Source organism: Balaenoptera musculus, chromosome 5 (genome assembly GCF_009873245.2).
Source record: "Balaenoptera musculus isolate JJ_BM4_2016_0621 chromosome 5, mBalMus1.pri.v3, whole genome shotgun sequence".
In the NCBI taxonomy this organism is placed as follows: Eukaryota; Metazoa; Chordata; class Mammalia; order Artiodactyla; family Balaenopteridae; genus Balaenoptera; species Balaenoptera musculus.
In genome coordinates this window covers 18,872,358-18,890,302 of record NC_045789.1, presented here as the reverse complement: position 1 = coordinate 18,890,302, position 17,945 = coordinate 18,872,358, and positions in this window count along the sequence as shown.

Below are 17,945 nucleotides of genomic sequence, written 5' to 3'. Positions count from 1 at the left end.
ACTGAAGCCCACATGCCTAGAGCCCGTGCTCTGAAGCAAGAGAAGCCACTGCACTGAGAAGACTGCGTACCACAACGATGACCCAAAGCAGCCAAATAAATAAATTTATTTATTTAAAAAAATAATAATAATTTTTCTTTGTCTTTAATTTTTGCCAATTTGATTACTATGTGTTTTTCCTTGGGTTTATCCTGTATGGGACTCTCTGCGCTTCCTGGACTTTGGTGGCTATTTCCTTTCCCATGTTAGGGAAGTTTTCGACTATAATCTCTTCAGGTATTTTCTCTGGTCCTTCCTCTCTCTCCTCTCCTTCTGGGACCCCTATAATGCAAATGTTGTTGTGTTTAATGTTGTCCCAGAGGTCTCTTAGTCTGTCTTCATTTCTTTTCATTCTTTTTTCTTTATTCTGTTCCGCAGCAGTGAATTCCACCATTCTGTCTTCCAGGTCACTTATCCGTCCTTCTGCCTCAGTTATTCTGCTATTGATTCCTTCTAGTGTAGTTTTCATTTCAGTTATTGTATTGTTCATCTCTGTTTGTTTGTTCTTTAATTCTTCTAGGTGTTTGTTAAACATTTCTTGCATCTTCTCGATCTTTGCCTCTATTCTTTTTCCAAGGTCGTGGATCATCTTCACTACCATTATTCTGAATTCTTTTTCTGGAAGGTTGCCTATCTCTGCTTCATTTAGTTGTTTTTCTGGAGTTTTATCTTGTTCCTTCATCTGGTACATAGCCCTCTGCCTTTTCATCTTGTCAATCGTTCTGTGAATGTGGTTTTCGTTCCACAGGCTGCAGGATTGTAGTTCTTCTTGCTTCTGCTGTTTGCCTTCTGGTGGATGAGGCTATCTAAGAGGCTTGTGCTAGTTTCCTGATGGGAGGGACTGTTGGTGGGTAGAGCTGACTGTTTCTTTAGTGGGCAGAGCTCAGTAAAACTTTAATCTGTTTGACTGCTGATGGGTGGGGCTGGGTTCCCTCCCTTTTGGTTGTTTGGCCTGAGGCAACCCAACACTAGAGCCTACCTGGGCTCTTTGGTGGGGCCAGTGACAGACTCTGGGAGGGATGATGCCAAGGAGTACTTCCCAGAACTTCTGCTGCCAGTGTTCTTGTCCCCACAGTGAGCCACAGCCACCCCCCGCCTGTGCAGGCGACCCTCCAACACTAGCAGATAGGTCTGTTTCAGTCTCCTATGGGGTCACTGCTGCTTCCCCTGGGTCCCCACATGCACACTACTTTGTGTGTGCCCTCCAAGATTGGAGTCTCTGTTTCCCCCAGTCCTGTCGACATCCTGCAATCAAATTCCACTAGCCTTCAAAGTCTGATTCTCTAGGAATTCCTCCTCCCGTTGCCAAACCCTCAGGTTGGGAAACCTGACGTGGGGCTCAGAACCTTCACTCCAGAGGGTGGACTTCTGTGGTATAAGTGTTCTCCAGTCTGTGAGTCACCCACCCAGCAGTTATGGGATTTGATTTTACTGTGATTGCGCCCCTCCTACCATCTCATTGTGGCTTCTCCTTTGTCTTTGGATGTGGGGTATCTTTTTTGGTGAGGTCCAGTGTCTTCCTGTCGATGATTGTCCAGCAGCTAGTTGTGATTCTGGTGTTCTCACAAGAGGGAGTGAGAGCCCGTCCTTCTACTCTGCCATCTTGGTTCAGGGCTTGAGTTATTTTGTCGGCAGCAGCTTGCTTGCTGAGCTGCAGTTTCTAGTGAGTAAAGAAAATGCCCTATCTATTTTAAATATAGTAGTCTGTATATGTCAATTCCAAACTCCTTAACTATCCCTCCTCCCCCTTCCCCTCTGGTAACCATAAGTTCGTTCTCTAAGTCTGTGAGTCTGTTTCTGTTCTGTAAATAAGTTTCATTTGCATCAGTTTTTTTTTTAGATTCCGCATATAAGTGATATCATATGATATTTGTCTTTCTCTGTCTGACTTACTTCACTCAGTATGACAATCTCTAGGTCCATGCATGTTGCTGCATGTGGCTTTATTTCATTCTTTTTAACAGCTGAGTAATATTCCATTGTATATATGTGCCACATCTTCTTTATCCATTCATCTGTCGATGGACATTTAGGTTGCTTCCATGTCTTGGCTATTGTAAATAGTGCTGCAATGACCACTGACTGGCCACTCTATTTAAAATGCAGTCCTCTCCCACTCCCCCTCCATGTCCTGGCTTTTCTTTCAGTCATGGCACTTATCACCACAGAAATTTTATTTAAGATACATTTTATTTATTCTGATAGATTTTATTTTGATAGTGTAAACCCCATGTGGGTATGGATCTTTGTTTTATTCACTGTGGATCCCAGCCACCTAGAACAATTCTTGGCACAGAGAAATCGATCTATAAATACTCCTTAAATGAATACATCTTCATTTTACAGATTAGGCAATTTAGACTCAGAACTCATTAAGATACTTTTTATTTATTTATTTATTGTATTTTTAAAATTGTATTTTATTGAAGTATAGTTGATTTACAATTTTATGTTAATTTCTGCTGTACAGCAAAGTGATTCAGTTATATATATATATTTCCATTTCATGTTCTTTTTTTCATATTCTTTTCCATTATGGTTTATCACAGGATATTGTATATAGTTCCCTGTGCTATACAGTAGGACCTTGTTGTTTATCAATTCTGTATACACCAGTTTGCATCTGCTAACCCCAAACTCTCAGTCCATCCCTCCCCCACACCCCCTCTCCCTGACTCCAAACCCTGTGCTCTCTAACCTCTATGCTCTGCTGCTATTTATCCAACAACATGACTCTTTAAGGCTGCTGCTGCTGCTGTTGATGATGATGATGACGGTGATGACGATAACAATAGGTAATATTTTTAATGCCTGCTTGTGCCATACACTGTGCTTTACATGTATTATCTAATTTAATATCCAGGAAACATCTCGTCTGAATCAGACTGGAATCCTTAAACTTCTGGCAAATGAACTGTCATGCCACTGAAGTACAACTAGGATGAACAGAACTTTATTCCCCAACCCTAAAGATCAGTACAAATGTCCCTTCTTCCTGTGGGGAAGGCAGGAAACTAACAACTTCAAATTTCACATGAACAAATTAGAAAGTGTGTAGCCATGAGAGAGACCCAGTGTAATCATCCTATTATGGTTGGCTTCTTATGCTCAGTTTATTACTCGTTTATTCACCCATACATTCATTTATTTGTTCACTCATTCAACATTTATTGAACAATTGCCATGCAATGTACTATGCCAAGTCCGAAGGCTACAAAGATAAAGAAGACATATCCTCTGCCCTTGAGAGATCCACAGCCTAGCAAGAGAGACAAATAGGAGAGCAAGTAATCCCACTGAAGGAGTAAGTGTGATATTAGAGGATCAGCACAGAGTCCAGAGCAGGAAATGCCTAACTAACCCTGTCTGGGGAGACATGGTAGTATTTCTTGGAGGAGATGACCCAAGATGAGGTCATCCCATCAGGCAGGATGGGAGAGAAAAACCTTCAAGCAGGGGAAGGGTTTGCAGAGGCATGGAGTCATGAGTCACGTGGGCATTCGTGGACTTGTGTATAGTTTGATATAAGTGGAGCTGGGAAGCCATGTGAGGATGGGGTGGGAGAAAGGAAAACAGGAGCTAGAGGAACTTTAACTAAGGTCATGATTAGATCAGATTATCATCTCATAAAAATCCCTCGGGAGTCTGGATGGAAACTAAATTAAGGGGGCAAGGCCAGACGAAAGAGGCAGCAGATACCTGGCACTGAAGCTGCTGCTTTGATGCAAGTGTTTTCACTTGGGGATATTTTGAGGGGGCATAAAAGTAATTACATTTTCAACTCTTAAAAATTACCAAGTGATGTGCAAAACAGCCGTCTCACCTTCTTGCAGAACCTCTTTGCACACCAACTCCTGAATCTGTGGCGGCTAGGGATGGGGTCAGAAAGAGGGTGAGAATTAGACAACATCTGGCAGATAAGCCACATATAACCAGGGATCATGTGCTTACAGCAGATTCTTATCTCAGAAAGAGCCATTAACATACAATGAGCAGACTGCTCTTCCTCTGAGACTTCCCTTGTGTTTTGCAAGAGCCGCACCTCAAATTCTCTGTTTATTCCCTTGAGGTTATAACTGTAACAATAATTTACTTTTAGTTAATAAGTATTATTAAGTGCTTTAACTAATATGTGTTCTATTTTCCATTAAAGAAATCTCAAGAATGGAAACCTCTGCCTTTATGGGATTCCATATAATGTTCAATTTCATTTGGGGTCCATGTTATACACTGTAAGGGGAGCTGGAGAGAGGGCATATTAATTAAAACTATTTTAACTGATTTTTAAAAAGTCATGTCTTATTGAGCTGGGGAGTCTGGAATGCAGCTGACTTGAAGCGTAGTCAGTGATGTCATTGTGGCGCTCTCACTTTGAGACAGGCTTTTTCCACATGGCAGGCTAGGTAGTCCCTGGAACCCCAATGCTCATATCCAACCAACTGAGCAAACCTGGATACAGGAGAATTTTTTCAGAAAGCACCTGTAAAACTTTTCAGAAAGGACTCTGATTGACTGGCGTGGGCCATATGCTTATCCCTAAACTGGGGTCCAAGAGATGGGCTATTCTAACTGGCCACGCTGGAGGCATGTGTCTATCTAGGAGGATGAGGGCTGGGAGAGTAACCATGTGGGTTCATCCCTACTGGAATCCCCTATGATGGGTACTTTCCAAATAAAGGAATCCTTTTACAAGTAAAAAGGGGGAAATTGTATGAGATATCCATTCTAGATATAGTAACCATAAAATTTATTGCCCAAGCTGGATAAATAATGATTATTCCAGGACAACAGGCATGAACTGGAACTAGAATTGACCACTTAGGAAATATGTCCCCCTAACTGTGAGGGAGAGGCTATTTGGGCACAACAGGATCCTTTATTTTTTACTCTAAACAGAATATCCTCAATTAAATTTCTAACAGTTCTTTCAGTACTCATAATATATACACACTATATTTAATAACATCAAACTCATTGACGGTTTGATGACTTTGGTACCCTTTTATAGGTTAACCTTGATTTATCAGATTTAAAACGTAATTTTCTCCTGATTAGAGTAGTCATCTTTAAAAAGAACTCATGAAAAAATAATATTAAATCATATAAATGTGATCAAAGTATAAAGTAAAAGTCACTGTCCTTGGGGACTCAGGAAATACGTAAGTGTCAGCAATATCTTCTGGTAATAAAAAACCAGTGAGTTTTGACTCAGGTGCTTAGAGATGGAATAGGAAGTTATCCCAGGAATACATGGGCCTCAATGAAGGTAGTGATGGTGGCTTTGGAAAGGAGGGCACTGAGTTGAGAGATTTATCTAAGAGATAGGACCAAGGACTTGGTGATTTGACCTGAAAATGCAAGGGAGAGGTTAATGTCCAGGATTCTGGATCAGGTAACTCCCCAGAAAGGGAACCCATCGTAGAAGTAAGAACTATTGGAAGACAAGGAGGGCTGAAAGATGTGAAAGAAAAATGATCCCAAACACCTTCTGGGTCTGATTTAATTTACAACCTCATTCTGGGAGGAAATGAAAAAAATGCATAAGCAATTTTCTGATCAACTTTAATGGAATTAACACTTATTCTGAGAACCAGTTGTCCCCCACTTAGCTGACTATCAGTCAAGAGTCTTGTGACCAATAATCAAAACTTCTTTTCTTTCTCTTCCTTGTTTAACAATGATGATTTAACATTCTCTTTACCTACAAAATGCCCTGCCAAGACTTACTCTTTGAAATGATCACAATGGGCCTTTTCTTTTGCAGCAAAATCATGACAAGATTCCAGCACATGCTTGTAACTGGAGGGTTGTAGAGGAGGAGAGCGAATGCTTCATTTATAGATATTTTAAGTCCTAGTTCTATGGAGCCTTTTGTAACATAAAAATAATAATTAAAAAATAATTACTAAAGTAATACATGTCCACAGAAAGTAGAAAGCATAGGAATCTTGTTTTCAAATCATCTTTATGCATTATTTTTTTCATTATTTGTATTTCTTTCTGTGAATTTTCTGTCCTTGACAATTTTTCTGTTGCTTTGCTGTCTTTTTAAAATTCAGTGGTTGGAACTTTTTATAAATTAAGGCTATTGCTCCAGATCAGTTGACCTTTCTAGGTGGGAGCTTGCTTTGTTACTAGGACCTCTGCTTAGATTTGGGGTCTCCTGTATTTCCCCTCGTGGACTTGTTTTACTACTCTCAAAAGCTGACTGCTCTTCAGCAGTTGCTATGCATCAGGCACTGGTCACCTTGGCCTCCTAAGAAGACCATCTTCTGCTGCTGCAACCTTGGGGGTGAGCACAGTACCTGCCACATCGCAGGGAATAAATACCTGATGAATAAGGATAGCAATAAGTTTCTCGAATGATGACTATTTTTCAGGAGTTACTAAGTATGTTGCAAATATTATTTCATTCAAATTCCTCATAATAATTCTATGAGGTAAGTGCAGTCACTGTCACCATTTTACAGATGAGGAAACTGAGCATAAATATTTCACCTGAGATCCCACAGTTGGAACTGAGATTAAAACCCAGTTCTGTCTTACTTTGGAGTTTAAACTTTTAATTATGATGCTATCAAGAGAATTGTATCTAGAAGAGAACTTTTAGACTTGAGGCATAGACATTTGATCCTGTGAAGAAATCAGCCTTAATGTGGTCTCACATCAAAAAGTTTATCCCCCAAAGTTATTTTGAAGCAGTTTTTTTTTAAATGAAATTGAGAGCATTGCATTATACAGCTAGAAAAATTCCAGACCATAAATTTCATGTTTCTAAAAACTCCTGAATTATAATGCCAGGCTGAATTTGGCAGGGAAAGGACCCAATGGAGGCTGAAAAGACCCTACAGGTAATAAAATGAGCTAATGATCCAGACTAGCGTCATGAAACTACCCACGAGTGTAAAAAGGCAAAGTGAGTTTTGTGGAATTAGCTCTTACTTTGTTGAGTTTTCATGGTGGCGCAGACTGAAACCTTGGTCTTACGTTATAATCAATTTTTGTAATACAAGTTCACTGAGATCATCTTCCACTGATGAGTGCTGATGTGTAAAATCCTCTTCCTATAGGTAGAATCAAATTCTTAATTGACTTGGCCAATTTAGATTGAGTTCACTTCTGTAAGCAGAGGGCCACCTTCATGGTCACCTGCCACTTTCTCAGCTCAGCCCTGGCTGACTTGATTCTGGGATCAAGCAAAGAGAGGCCTTATTCAGAGCCAGCTAACTCCTGTTTCCTGGGATACTTCCAAGGATGGCTCCATTTGCACTGCTTTGCAGCCCAGGGGGAAAAAGTGATTGGCCACACAGACAGGACCTACAAACTAACTCAAAAATAGGAGCACTGCTTTGGCTACTGACAAACAGCTGCATTTTGCCCATCTTCTTTTCAACTCATTTTCTTTATTGCTAGTTGGTTAGAATGTATTTTGTGTGTTTTGTGGAAAGAACACAGGGCTACGAATCAGAAGATACATGTCCTTATCCTGTGTGATTTAGGACATTTCAATTTCCCCTTTTTAAAAAATTTTATTTTATTGAAGTATAGTTGATTTACAATGTTGTGTTAATTTCTTCTGTACAGAAAGGTGATTCAGTTATATATATATATATATATATATATATATATATATATATATATATACACACACATATATATATTCCTTTTCATATTATTTTCCATTATGATTTATTACAGGGTATTGAATATAGTTCCCTGTGCTATACAATAAGGACTTGTTGTTTATCCATTCTATATACACTAGTTTGTATCTGCTAATCCCAAACTCCCACTCCATCCCTCCCCCCTCTCCCTCCCCCTTGGCAACCACAAGTCTGTTCTCTATGTTTATGAGTCTGTTTCTGTTTTGTAGGTAAGTTCATTTGTGTCATATTTTAGATTCCACATATAAGTGATATCATATGATATTTGTCTTTCTCTTTCTGACTTACTTTACTTAGAATGATAATCTCTATGCCCATCCATGTTGCTGCAAATGGCATTATTTCATTCTTTTTTACGGCTGAGTAGTATTTTATTGTATATATGTACCACATCTTCTTTATCCATTCCTCTATAGATGGACATTTAGGTTGTTCCCATGTCTTGGCTATTGTAAACAGTGCTGCTATGAACATAGGGGTGCCTGTATCTTTTTGAATTATGGTTTTCTCCAGATATATGCCCAGGAGTAAGATTGCTGGATCATATGGTAGTTCTATTTTTAGTTTTTTAAGGAACCTCCATACTGTTCTCCATAGTGGCTGTACCAATTTACATTCCCACCAACAGTGTAGAAGGGTTCCCTTTTCTCCACACCCTCTACAGACTTTTTGATGATGGCCATTCTGACTGGTGTGAGGTAATACCTCACTGTAGTTTTGATTTGCATTTCTCTAATAGCAATGTTGAGCATCTTTTCAAGAGCCTGTTGGCCATCTGTATGTTTTCTTTGGAGAAATATGTATTTAGGTCTTCTGCCCATTTTTTGATTGGGTTGTTTGTTTTTGTTATTGAGTTGTATGAGCTGATGAAGACATTTCAATTTCTGAGCATCAGGTTCCTCAACTGTAAATTAGGGATAATAATATCTTCTTTGTGGGATAATTGCAAAGATCAAATGAGAGTGTGATTGAAAATACAGCATAAAGCTCTATGCACTATATGAATTTTTTTCACGCATAATTTTATTCCAGTTTTACAACTAGGAGCTTGAAATTCATTGAGGTTAAGGCTACACCTCTAATAAGAAACAAAGCAAGGATCTGAACTAAGTCTAATTCCCGAACCTCTGATCTTTTTTTTTTTTTTTGGATCATTTTTTAGCATGCTGCCTCCTTAAACAAATTCAAGTTGTTATTGTGACTATAATTTTTTTAACCATGTATGCTAGAAATGTTTAACCCTGACTTCAGGAGTCCCATACAACACTCCACAGAACTCAGCCTCAGTTCTCCCTAAAACCCAGCAAAGAGAAGGTACCCAGGTCTAGACCTCCTTTGGTTGCCGATTTCTCATAGACCTGAAAATGGGGCACAACGTACATGTGTAAATGCCTGTTACAGTGGCACCAGTGGCTATTACTCAGTGTGCTATTTTAACACTAAACAATTCAGAGTGAAGAACACATCCTGTGTTTATTCTTTGCCCATTGTACTCCTGTGCCCCTACAAATCAAGATCTTATAACAATAAGTGGTTGCAAGTGGCTTTAGAGAGTCCTTTTACCAAGATGATACAATCGGATACTGCAGCCTCCTGACCCTAACAAAGAAGAATATGCTTGTTGTGTGTCCGATGAAGTTACTTATGAAAAATAATATCTACTAGGAAAACCGGAAAAAATACTTCAAAAGGGGAGGAAAAGAATGAGATATTTACCTGCTTTCTTGCCTGACAAATCTCCTCCAAGAGTTGACGTATATCTTAAATTTGGGGAATCACAGTTTCTTTACGAGGAATAAACGCTTCTTTGTTGATCTGGTTTCTCATTGGGTATTTTTCTTGCATCTGGCTGTACAAATTCTATTAATTAACTGACTCCTTAGTCATTCCTCAATTGTTGCAATATGGAAGGTTCTGATTAGAACAGCTATAACTAGCAGGGTGGGCAGGGCAGGCAGGCATACAGTTTACACATGCAGCTTCTAAAATGTAAAAACGGAAGGTAATGCAGTCTACTACTGCTGGGCGAGCGTCTTCAGGCAGGTCCTTTCCCTCACCGGCGACGACCTGAGCTCTCCTTCTGGGCCAGCACCTGGTGCCTGGTGCACGGGAGAGTCACCCAAACCTCCTTGAAAGGGGCCACTGGTAACAGAAGCTCAGAGGCCAGAGCAGGGCCATGTGGCCAGCTCAAGGACTGACACGCAAATTCGTGAAGCGTTCCATATTTTTTACCAAACGTAAAATAGATAGCTAGTGGGAAGCAGCCGCATAGCACAGGGAGATCAGCTCGGTGCTTTGTGACCACCTAGAGGGGTGGGATAGGGAGGGTGGCAGGGAGACGCAAGAGGGAGGAGATGTGGGGACATATGTATATGTATAACTGATTCACTTTGTTATAAAGCAGAAATTGACACACCATTGTAGAGCAATTATGCTCTAATGAAGATGTTAAAAAAAAAAAAAGTACCCATTTCACTTCTGCCAGCTGGATGAATGAGTGCCAGTCTTCCCTTACCCTTGCCACTGTCATATTATTCTTTTTAATACTAGTCACTGTCTTGGGTTTGAAAATGGTATCTCATTGAATTACTTATAAAATTTCCTCTGTTTTAAGCGAATAGTGAGGTTGAACATTTTTTTATATATTTATTTAGTATTTGCCTTTTTAAAAATAATTTATTTATTTTTATTTATTTTATTTTTGGCTGCATTGGGTTTTTGTTGCTGTGCGCGGCTTCCTCTAGTTGCGGTGAGCAGGGGCTAGTCTTCATCGCGGTGTGTGGGCTTCTCATTGCGGTGGCTTCTCTTGTTGCGGAGCACAGGCTCTAGGTGCGCGGGCTTCAGTAGTTGTGGCTTACGGTGCCTAGAGCGCAGGCTCAGTAGTTGTGGCGCACGGGCTTAGTTGCTCCGCAGCATGTGGGATCTTCCCGGACCAGGGCTCAAACCCATGTCCCCTTTCATTGGCAGGCGGATTCTTAACCACTGCGCCACCAGGGAAGCCCCTAGTATTTGCCTTTTTCTCTTAGAATTTCTCCTTTACGTTCTATGCCCATTTTTCTATTGATGATTTCCTCCTTTCCTTATTAATCTGAAAGACCAGTTTTATATTTTAATAATAACCATTTTTCACAAATGCTACAAAGATTTTCCCCTAGAATATCATGTATCTGTTATTTTGCATGTGTGCATATTTAATCAACAAAAGTTTTTAACATTTAGATTGTGAATTTTATTAATCTTTTTAATAATATTTTTCACCTTGGTTGTTTTGGTTATAATAGATTTCTCCATCCGAAGAGTGATTAGCCAGTTCTTTTGTTTTTATTTTGGACACTTAATTTATTTGGAATTTATTTTGGATTATACTTAGAATTGAGTAAGGATCTAACTTCATTCTTTTTTCAAAGAGCTAACCAATTTTCTCAAGATCATGTAGTGAACAATCTACTTTTATCATATATTAAATACTGATGAATCCTCAGGTTGTTGGGTTTTTTGTTTTGTTTTGTTTGTTTGTTTTTAATTTTTTTGCTGCTCTGCACGACTTGCAGGATCTCAGTTCCCCAACCAGCGAATGAACCCAGGCCCCGGGCAATGAAAGCCCGGAATCCTAACCACTAGGCCACCAGGGAACTCCCCTCAGGTTTATTTTTAATACAGAGGCAAAGCAGGGCAGATAAGCCCTTCAGGACATGGCAAGGGCTGTTGTCACAGCCATGTCTCTTCCTATAGAGTATGACTACAGACTAGAAATGAAGGGATGAAAGAGGTACAACTTTAAAATGTAGATTAAAAAAAATGTAGATGGTTATTTTCAAGTGTCTAAAAGATGCTGAGATATAGTTTTCTCCCAAATTTTCTTTGATGTGTGGTTGGTTTTAAAAATGTGATCCCAATTTAATGATTACACATAAATTACATATACATTTTAAAATTCTTTTTCTTACTAGTCCACACTAGCTCTCCTCATAAATAATGTATTATTAAGGAAACTCTTCTAGTATAATCCGTTTGCACTTGGTTACAAATGCATAACAGATAACTAGGTTAAAGCTAGAGAATCATTGTTGGGATTTTTAAACTCAACTGAAAATAGGGGAGAATATATCCCTTCTTCCTTCCATTAGGACCAGTGCTAAACTACCTAGTAACTGACAAGTTTTATTTTAGTGACCCTTAGAGAAGATTCCATATCATCTCTTGGTTTAATCCATTTCAATACTGAATGATTTTCATTGATAAAGAAATCTCTCATGCAGCAATTTAAACTGTTTCTCCTTTTTTAAAAACAAGATATTGAATATAGTTCCCTGTGCTAAACAGTAAATCCTTGTTGTTTATCTATTTTATATATAGTAGTGTGTATCTGTTAACCCCACAATCCTAATTTATCCATGCCCCCCCCCTTTCCCCTCTGGTAACCGTAAGTTTGTTTTCTATGTCTGTGAGTCTGTTTCTGTTTTGTAAATAAGTCCATTTGTATTATTTTTTATATTACACATATAAGTGATATCATATTATATTTGTCTTTCTCTGTCTGACTTACTTCACTCAGTATGACAATCTCTAGGTCCATCCATGTTGCTGCACATGGCATTATTTCATTCTTTTTTATGGCTGAGTAATATTCCATTGTGTATATATACCACATCTTCTTTATCCATTCACCTGTTGATGGACACTTATTTAGGTTGCTTCCATGTCTTGGCTATAGTGCTATAGTGCTGCAATGAACGCTGGGATGCAGTCTAATTTTCAAATTAGAATTTTTGCCTTTTATGGGTATATGCCCAGGAGTGGGGTTGCTGGATCATACAGTAGCTCTCTAATTTTAGTTTTTAAAGGAACCTCCATACTGTTTTCCATAGTGGCTGCACAAATTTACATTCTCACCAACAGTGTAGGAGGACTCCCTTTTCTCCATTCCCTCTCCAGCATTTATAATTTGAAGATTTTTTGATGATAGCCATTTTGACCAGTGTGAGGTGATACCTAACTGTAGTTTTGATTTCCATTTCTCTAATAATTAGTGATGTTGAGCATCTTTTCATGGGCCTGTTGGCCATCTGTATGTCTTCTTTGGAGAAATGTCTGTTTTGGTCTTCTGCCCATTTTTTGATTGGGTTGTATGTTTTTTGATATTAAGTTGTATGGGCTGTTTGTATATTTTAGAAAAAGAGCCCTTGTTGGTCACATCATTTGCAAATATTTTCTCCCAGTCTGTAAGTTGTCTTTTCATTTTGTTTATGGTTTCCTTTGCTGTGCACAAGCTTATAAATTTGCGTAGGTCCCATTTGTTTATTTTTGCTTGTATTTCTTTTGCCTTGGGAGACTGATCTAATAAAATATTGTTACAATTTATGTCAGAGAATGTTTGCCTATGTTATCTTCTAGGAGTTTTATGGTGTCATGTCTTATATTTAAGTCTTTAAGCCATTTTGAAGCCATTTAAGCTTTTTTGTAAACTGAATACTTAATAGTGACTTTCTTCAGGCTATTGTCCCTCAGACTTCACTTCTTTAGATTGAAGAATCCCAACCCCATATGCAGACCAAATCAAGATACTTTCTCTTATATTTATCTGGTGTTCAAGAACATCTGAGGAACTAGTGACACTAATTGAGACCCAGCACACACACACACACACACACACACACACACACACACACACACAAGCATGTGCACATGCAACACTCTCTCATTTAAAAACTATTTAAGATTGACTCCAAATTTTCCATTTTAATTTTGGCGAAATGTCTTTTTTTTGCCTAACCAAAGACCAACTGTAATACACTGAATTGGCTTTTCATCTTAGTGAAAAATCTGAGCAAAGCCCAAGAGGATCCCTTACTGTAGAGGGGGCCTGGGGTTGGCTGTGGGGAGGCGGAGGATTGCCAGGCCATGTTTGTGGTGAATATAAGCTCCTAGCACTTGCTGTCATCGTGCACGGAGCTCTGCTCTGAGCCCAAGCTTTCAGGAAGGAGTTTATCCTTTCCCGGGGAGAGAGAGCAAACAAATGACACATCCATGTTAACAGAGAGGATGGATCCATAAATAAAGAGTCACAGCTGTAGAGCTAGGTGCTTGGGCATAGGAGTGGCAAATGACATGAGGCAGAATTCATGAATTCCAACTTGAATTTGTTGTAAAGACAGATTCAGTAGGTTTAGAGGCTGTATTGTAGGTCAAGGGACCTCAAGCCAAGAACTGGGCACAAGGGAGGTTAGTCACATTTAGGCTGTCAACAGCGTGCCTTACCCAGGGCCCAGACGCCTCGCCAGCCTCGTTGAGAAATGATTTCATTCCCTGGGCCAATTTTCCTTCACCTCAGCTCTTCATCCATAGCTGCCTGCCTTCTTAATTCCTACGAGGGTGCGGGGGAGCTTTAGGTTTGGGGCCCAGAGACTCTCTATGTGGAGCCAACTCATCTCAGGTGGGTCTTGGCTGAAATGGGACGATGCCTGGGGTAAGAGAACTAGGGAGTTCAGTAACTTTACACTCATTGCCCAGTGAAAATTGCCTGAGCGACTGCACAGGTGTCCTGCTTCCCGTTTTATCCCTAAAGTATAGATGTTCCTTGAGAGCTCTCCAATTACACCCACTTCCCAAGAGGTAAGTCTGGAACCAGCACACACTTGAATCACCTAGTTTAAAAACTGTCCAGATGAACATATCTCCACAGTATGAACCGTGAGAGCTCCAAGGTGGCAAGCTCCAAGATGGCAAGCCAAATGTGTGGGTTTCTTGGCAAGCTAACATTTTGGCACTCCTTCAACTAATATTTAAAAAATGCTCTAGACTTTTCAGTTCGCTGGTTGAGGGAGATGCCAAAAGCTCTGGCAGAGAAGGAGGACACGGGTGGCAGGACACAGCATCTCCTCTGTTGACCCAGCAAATCTGCCCTGGCTGCACTTCACTAAGGAAAACAAAAGCTTAGTAATTAATTGCCCTTGTCTTCCTTAGAAGGTGGTTAGTTGGCCAACTATTTTTATTCTATTTATAAAGACGCCTCATAGAGGTTCTAATTCCCAGCCCGGGTGGCTATACAAGAACTTTATGCCTTTGAACCATATACAGCACTTTTTTCTCTGAGAGGAGTTTGGTGAATACAATTTTCACCATCTTATTATATTTCCAGTTTTTTTTTTTTTCTTCTTCTTTAAACACATACATTGGGTCTCTTGGAAATTACCCTACTGGCCCATGTCTTGGTGTAATCTACATGGGTAGAGCTTCACATGGGTCACCTATCGCTCTATTACTTTTTGAGCTAGCTCAGTGCAAACAGAAAAGAATACTAGAACAACTTACTTCCTAGCCAATTCAAAGCAATTTACAGAACGCTCAATTCCAGGTTTTGTTCTCAAATTATATCAGACAGGCAGGAAGTGTTTTTTAGCAGGTGGCTTAGACTCTGAGGGATTGTTTTCTTTTAGGAAGCAATCTCTTATCATCAGTAAGCTCGAGGCCCCAGAAGAGGTCTTTGTTACTTTAACTTGGGCACGTGGTGTTTGTCCAGCTGCTCTGACCTTTCATGGTGTGAGGAAGGCAGTGGGGAAAGGGAAAGGCAGCAGCCCTTGAAGGCAGACCTAGGGAGCCCTCTGGAGGGGGAAGCAGCCTCTGGACAGAGCCAAAAACAACAAAGCGTGTCTGTGTTTTCCCATCCCTAACTGATGAACCCACTTCAAGGTAGTGACAGCAAAAGAGCCACCCAGTAGGAAGTTTGTTGCATGGTCTTCAGGGAAATAAGGAGATTGTGTGGGCCCCATTTCATCAAGAGAAGGACTCAATACTTAACGTGGCCAGATCTCCAAGTTTACCTGAAGGACAGACACCCCCAGGATGTCGTGGATGTCCAAGCCCTTATCCTGGAGGCTGTGTGGATGGTTTTCTGGGCTTTAGGGTTCAGGCCTTTTCAAAAGCATTGTAAATAAACCAACACTGCAAGAGGTCAAAATTATTTCAATAGGGTCAAGAATTCCTAGTTCAGGCAAGTCAGTTAGGGGTCCTAAAACTGGTGATCAGCGGGGTGAATTCAGTCTGTGATTGGCTTGGTTTGCAGGGTGCTTAAAAAACAAAAAATTGCAAGCCCTGCACAAAGACATAATCATAGTCTTGCTGAAGTTCAGGATTTCGATGGAGACCCACAAGGCGTTCCTTGAGGAAACACATGATGGGGCAGGTTTTCTGCTAGAACGGTTGTTCAGCACACTCCTAAGCCCTGTGGCCTTAAAATAAGTCGCAGAACAAAATAGCAGTGGGCTCCACCTTCGGAGTATTTGAGCCTCTCCCCTCCTGAGCGTGGCTCAGAGCAAGATTAAGAGAATCTCGTGTTGGCAGCAGATAAAGGGATCAATGGAGGCAGGAGCAGCTGAGGCCTCGCGGAAATTTACAAAAGCCTGTGAGACGTGGAGCGAGCCTCCGGAAGGGACAGGAGGGAACCGGACCAAAAGAAAACATCTGTAAAGAGCTGTGAGGGCAAGTGAGCTGCGGAGGTTGGAGCAGGCGCCTCCCCGCTTACAGAGCAACCAAGCAGCTGCCAAAGCAAACCTTTCTCCACTTGGGATTTCTTTTATTGTCAGGCTTCCCTTTCCAGGGCTGCCAGCCTTTGAAGTAATACTCAGTGTTAAACGTTAGGGGGATGCACACGTGAGACGGCCTTTGAAAAAGCCTTGGGGAAGTGGCTAAGCTCGGCAGGGAGCAGCTGCAAGGTGAGTAGGACAAGGAAGCCGGGAAGGCTTGTAGGGAGACCGTACTGTGTTGGAAGAGAGAACAGGTGGCTGAAAACTTAGCCATGTCGGGGCTTCTTAAAGCACCAAGCCCTACAGCCCGGCCCAGGCGTCCTACTGCAGCGTGGCCCTAGGGACCTCATTCCCGTGCCTGCCAGGGTGGAAGAAGAGTTAAAATGACCTCAATGACTGTACCCCAAACTACTAAGGATCCTTTAGAAACAAGATCCTTTGTTGGTCTATGTTCGTGAATAAAAAGTAATTATTTGAACTTTTAACACTAGCAAAATCTAGTGAGTAAGGTATAGGTGGCAGAATAATAATAAGGAATTCAATATTAGTTCCTGCACTGCTTTCCCATCGGACTCAGAAACATGGAGCTTATACTTGCTCCACTGGGGACTTGCAAGAAACAGAGCAGAGAGGCAAAGAGAAAAGCAACTTTGCTTTTTAGGGCAAACCCTGGGCTCTGATGTAACACTAGAGAGGTTTACAAAGGGGGTATGAATAGACAAAGCAGGTACCTCATCGGCCCTGCCACTAACCCCGATAAAGAGCTTTGAGCCTAAAAGAGGGAGAAGAGTTTGCAGTTGAGGAAAATGAAAATGTAGCATGAAGTCCTTGTACTGTGCCCCTATATGCTGAAATAAACCCTGTGCAAAGGGTGACATGACCAAATGTTTCCTGATGCTTGGGGGATCCAAAAGTAGAGAAAACTCACGCCCTGATTTGAGGTCCGTATGGGGAAGGCCAGCAGGACAACGGCGTGGAAGAGCTGAGCAGGAGAAGGCTGTAGACTGGCCCCATCTGAAGTGCGGGTGGAAGGCGCTCCAGAAGGTTTTGAGTGTAAGGAAGTTAACTCAGAAAGAAAGAGAGGGAGCAGGTCTGCCGCAGTCCAAGTGAAGGACCAAGCAGCAGAAGGGGGGAGGGCGCTGCCAGGGAAGGTGAAGGTCACTGCTGCGGTCTTGGGGGCATCACCAGCCCAGGGTGCTGAGTGGCAGCAGGATGGGTACCCATATGCCGATGAACTTTCCCCATTTCCAGGAGCGAGACCCATGGGTGGTAGGCCAAGAACTGGACTGACTCAGGTGACCCTGGGTGGGTGTTGGGACTGCTATAGAAGGAGCCCAGAGTGGACCCACTTTCCTCCCCTAAGGATCCCACTCAGTATTTTGTATAAGCCCCCCGGGAGTTTAGGATAGCCATCAGAAAGAGGAAGGGGGAGTTCCCGAATAGAACGAAATTCCAAGTTAGAAAATACTGCAAAGTCACTGGCCAGGCCTGAGAAGGCCCAGAAAGTAGCCCTCGGGATGTGGCAAAGAGAGTTGGCTCAGCTCTAGGAACCAACACTCTTCAGGGCCCCAGGGCAAGTGGAGGAAGTACTTCAGTAAGAGAAAATACAAATGAACTTGTCAGCCTTCCTATTAGATAGCGCTAATGCAATAAATCGTTGCATAATGAAGAATCATTTAGTAGTAATGGCAAGTGCCCATTTTCTTGCTTCTCTTCAGAT